Source organism: Teleopsis dalmanni, chromosome X (assembly GCF_002237135.1).
Source record: "Teleopsis dalmanni isolate 2A chromosome X, ASM223713v2, whole genome shotgun sequence".
NCBI lineage: Eukaryota > Metazoa > Arthropoda > Insecta > Diptera > Diopsidae > Teleopsis > Teleopsis dalmanni.
Genome location: NC_051848.1, coordinates 100,292,462 through 100,297,926, shown reverse-complemented (window position 1 = coordinate 100,297,926; position 5,465 = coordinate 100,292,462). Strand labels below are relative to the sequence as shown.

The 5,465-nt window shown below is 29.7% G+C and overlaps 3 non-coding genes across 3 annotated transcripts; all 3 read right to left on the bottom strand.

The window, feature by feature from the left end:
* Nucleotides 1-277: 277 nt before the first annotated feature.
* Nucleotides 278-350, bottom strand: Trnav-aac. The gene has a single exon. It is a non-coding gene; the product is annotated as a tRNA-Val (tRNA).
* A 3,081-nt stretch (nucleotides 351-3,431) lies between these two features.
* On the bottom strand, nucleotides 3,432-3,504 carry Trnav-aac. The gene has a single exon. It is a non-coding gene; the product is annotated as a tRNA-Val (tRNA).
* A 1,405-nt stretch (nucleotides 3,505-4,909) lies between these two features.
* Nucleotides 4,910-4,982, bottom strand: Trnav-aac. The gene has a single exon. It is a non-coding gene; the product is annotated as a tRNA-Val (tRNA).
* Between the last annotated feature and the right edge of the window lie 483 nt (nucleotides 4,983-5,465).

Here is a 5,465-nt window from a genome sequence, read left to right as displayed (position 1 = left end):
CAATATTTTTAGGAATTCGGTGTTCAACTTTATAAAATTATTGGTTTTAACAAAACATTGCAGATGTTGGATGTGAGAAACACAGGACTTTCTTTCACTTTGCGTAATAAACTAAGAGATATTTTAAAACAAAACTTTCCGAAAAAAAGTTTTAAATTAACTTATTAAAATGTTATCAAATAAATTTAATGACATAAAATTTGAAGAAATAATACCATATAGAAATATAAAACAAATATGTACATAAAATAAATAAATAAAAAAATTTGAAAAAATCTGTTTCCGCCCGGGATCGAACCGGGGGCCTTCCGCGTGTTAGGCGGATGTGATAACCACTACACCACGGAAACAGTTGCTTGAATTGTGCCAATATTTCTTTTAGAGTTACAACAAACAAATGATATCAGATTAAAAAAAATACATTTATTAATGCATAATATATAATTTAATGTATATATACATATATATTTATAGCAAAATATAATAAATATGTATAATTCGCTCCTCCGGGCTTTGCCGTAAACGCATGTTATACAGACTGTCACATCAGTATTGCCAATTTTGTATTTTTATAGTGTTTTAATTCTTTTTGGTTAAAAGGAAATTTAGATATGCTCACTTTCAATTACCCACCAAAAACGACCAAATTGTTTTTTCTCTCATTGTCAAATTTAAAATTTGTATTAAAAATAAGAACAATTGTACTCGTGCCGTGCCCGAGACACAAATAATAATTCAGTCAAAGCGTTGAGAGGGGTTATGAAGAATCCTCGCACTTAATAAAGAATTAAAGTGCACAAGTGCACTGACTCAACTAGCCTCAACATAATAATATAATATGTAGCAATATATAAAAAACATATTATTTACAATCTTAAGTGGCCACCACAAACGTGAGTCGTCATGGCAATATCGAGTAGCCTCCGCCAGCCAGCCCAATCAGTGGTTTGCTGTCGTCAGTTGATAGTACCGAGCACCTCCAAATCGTTGGTCACTTCCACCGAAGATACGAACATTTTCTACTGTTTTTTCCACCTGCGGGTACCAAATCAAATATCTTTCTAGCTGGAGCACTTTCTTTCATTCGTACGACATGACTAAGCCAGCGAAGTCGCTGAATTTTTATGCGCTTAACTATGTCAATGTACGGTATAGCGCCTTATCGTTCCATCTAATTCGATTCTTGTTGTCAACGAGTAAAGAACAACATCTTTACTCAAATGCACTGTTGGTAATTGTCCAAACTTCTACACCATATAGCAGGACAGATATGATAAGAGAGTTGTAGAGCCTGATTTTTGTACGTTGAGAGAGGGATTTATTTGTACATAATAAATATACACTATAGAGCAATAAAAAAAAATACATAATATATAGCAAAACGTAAAAAATATATAATATAAGCCAATATATAAAAAATATATAATATATAGCCCTATATAAAAAATAAATAATATATAAAAATATAATAAAATGTAATGTATACAAATATAATAATATATAAGATACTAACTGACCCGTCGAACGTTGTTTCCCCTTGCAATTAATTTTCCTGACTCAGCTGAGTTATAATATTTGTTGTTATTCAACTTAACCTTTAGCATTTTAATGCGAAAATTATTTTAAATTGATTTTTTCTTTTGAACTACAAAAAGTCCACATGCATTACTTATGTTACAAATATTTTCATGTTACTTCAAATCCTTATAAGCACTACATTTTAAATAAAAGAAAATATCAATGGATATTGCAAAGCGTCGTAAGAGCAATGACTGTCTGCAATCGTATGCACTGTGTTATCTCTGCATTGTATTCGTATAACTCGACGTTCAAATGCGTCGCCAACCATAACAACTGCAACTTCATTAATAATCGGTGCATTATATCGGCTCGCGTGCTGCCCAGATGGTACTTTGATGACGATTGTATAGTTGTCGTTTAGCAGTCTGTTTGAAACGGTAGTGAACAACTGGACCAACTGGTTGTGATTTTTTAAAAACGGTTCTAAAATACCCACAATTTCTTGCTCCTCCATCTGCTCGATATGGTTGTACTGGCAACGTGCGTTTATTTGCTGCTTCTCATCACCCATGAAGAAGATTTGCAGAAATTTGGGATCATTATTGGGCATCAGCATTAAAGAACCAATTTGGTGATACACTTGACCCTGAATCTTAAGCGTTGATTGAAAATTGCGACCAATCTCATTCTGAACGATTTTTGTTGTTCCAAATGATGTGATTTGAAAGCACGAATTGAATTTGCGAATTTTACGAAAAAAACAATTTAGATTGAGATGTAGCTCCAGCCAATAGTGCTTTCAATGGTTCTAGCGGCGAATTCAATGGTGTCAATACAACTTTTCCAGATGCGCAGCAGAAACCGGCCGATTCACCTTTGTATTTGAGTGCATGACAGTGTTGGCACTGTTTGTTCATAGCACCGATTACAATTCGTGAATGTGACGAATAGTCGATATTCGACTCATATTCATATAGTTTTTTTTTTTTACATTATTTATACCTTTATATATACGTTATTGTACGTTATTTTATAATTTTTCTTTTTTGTGTGTGTTCAAGTGAATTCAAGGATGGTTTAGATTCACAATTTGGTCCACTGGATAACGTTTTTTTAATTATTATACAGCTTTTTTGGTATCCATATACATTTATATTAGACCTCTAAAAGTTATTCATGCTTACTTTGATTTGTTTAAAAAGTTTAAACTCTAAAATGAATCGTTCAGCTATCCTGTTGAATTTTTGAATTCGCTGGAATACCAGGAATACCAACACATAACTTAAGATTAAAAATTGGCTCACCTATAATTATACTGCGGAATTTAAATGCACTTAAGCTATGCAACGGCAATTTTACGATTCATTTTAGAGATTTTAAACTTTTTAAACAAATCAAAGTAAGCATGAAAAAATTTTAAAGTTCTAATATAAATGTATATGGATACCAAAAAAAATGAAAAAATTAGTTAAAAAGACATTATCCAGTGGGCCACATTGTGAATCTAAACCTTCCTTGAATCCACTTGAACACACACAAAAAATTTCATCAAAATCGGTTCAGCCGTTTAGGAGAAGTTCACTGTCAATACACGTACAGAAGAATTATATATATAAGATATAGCAGAATAATAATACATAACATATAGAAATATAATAAAAAATAATATGTAGCACCGTACCAATACAATAATATATAATAGAATAATAGAATACAGATAATATATAATTTAGTCTACGAAAGAACATCATGTCAAAAAATATTTAAGAGACTATACGTATATACCATATAACTAAGATTCATCTCTGAAATGTTGATGACAATGAAGAAAAGAAGTTTAGGATAACACAGCGGTGGTATTTGTTTGCGCCGAAATTCACATATTTTATTATATTAAAAAAAAAATTTCATGTTTCCGCCCGGGATCGAACCGGGGGCCTTCCGCGTGTTAGGCGGATGTGATAACCACTACACCACGGAAACATATGGTGATGTTGAGTCATAAATATTATTTAAGTATGAGGTATTAGTTTTTGTTTTCAATTACTAAAATTTTATATTTTTATATATAGTTAGTTAAAGTACATATAGTTTATAACAAAAACTAAAAAACAAATTTTAGAACAATAATCTATATTATTTATTTATTTACAGTCTCATATATATAATACAAATATTGATTATAGAACTAATCTTCTATACAAACAAAAATACGACCTGTAGTAGGGAACGACTTTACTAGGGAATTTTTGTGAATTCAAGCCGACTAATCTACAAATGAGCCAAGTAGGTGGACTATATTATACAGAAGTTAAGTTAATATATTTTAATAAAATAGTGCAGTTGGCTTTCTATAAGAAACGAATTTAAATAAATAGATGAAAAACATAAAAGAAATATATCAACTGAATTAACTAACCTATCTCAGAAAATGTGTTAGTTTTGCTAAAACCATAACTATTTTCTTATTTTCGTTTATATATTACTTCACGTATAACTTTACTATTAACTATCACTCGTTACTAGTTAGATAACAATTGTTTGTTTATAAATTCTATAACTACATACTTGGTACATGACTGTTTATATCGCTATGATTTATACATTTGTAAAAATCAAAATAAATATATTTTTCAGGAAGGTAGAAGGGTATGGATCCCTTCTAAACAATATAATCTAAGTTTATAAAAGCTATAAAATTCTGACATGTTTTAGTGTTAATATTAACTAGAAATTTCGATAATGAGACTTTAGAAGACATTAAAAAAAATTGTTAACTATTAAAAACAATAATGGAAAGTTAAAATAACACCACATAAATAAGTACAAAGCAAAAAGGTACTGCAAAAAGGCTTGCAAAAAGAATTTTCCCCCAGGGGAGAGCTTGTATAATCCTTTAATTAAATATTACAAACTTTTGGTCACAATATATTCGTATATTTGCTTACGTTTATTTACTACAAGTGATTCTAAGCGAATTAAAGGCGAATTTATTAACAATACTTTAAAAATCAAAATAGACATTTGTTTCCACACAATGATGTTCTTTTTAATTTCCTATTTAGTAATTACTCTAATCTTTGTACTTTGCCTTTATTTTAGATTGTAGTAATATTAGTTTTGTATTTAGAATTAATATCCAATATGATATAATTGAACATATCTGATACAGCTATAACATATAGTCAGCCCAAGAATATGTTTGATTAAACGTAATAATGATAAAACTTAAAAAAATGTTTGGGCTTTAAAATTTCTTAACTACTCTATTTATTTACTTATTTTATTCGAAAAGCATTTTTTATCATTATTGTCAGAGTTATTAATTAATAGAAATTTGCAAATCTAAATTATTAAACATTACAGTTCACTACAAAACAAAAAAATCTGTTTCCGCCCGGGATCGAACCGGGGGCCTTCCGCGTGTTAGGCGGATGTGATAACCACTACACCACGGAAACAGTTGCAATTTGTTTGACAAAAACTAGCCGGACTCTACAGTTTTTTGACAATTTATAAAATATATTGGAATATAATGAAAATACAAATAAAATTAATTTTATTTATCATTAAAAGATTTAGATTTTTCGCAAGATTTTCCATTCATGAATGAGCAGCTTTAGATGTTTCTATTTAATTACGTAGTCGGACGTGGAATAAAGGGAAAATTCCATAAAATCAAAAGATAATACACTACAAAAGCACTGACAAAAAATATTTTCTACTATAAATACTTCCACAATCTATGATATAATTCTGGCTTCGTCAAATTTTCAGTCTGCAGACTCCACAATTATACATGAGACTAGGTATATTTAGAAACCTGAAGCAACTGTTAAGTATTTCTTCATAAAAATTATTTGTTTTTCAAGAATTGTTTGTCAAATCATCAAACAAAGACTTAAAAGCGTTTACTACTTATTAATCAATTCTATTAATCTATA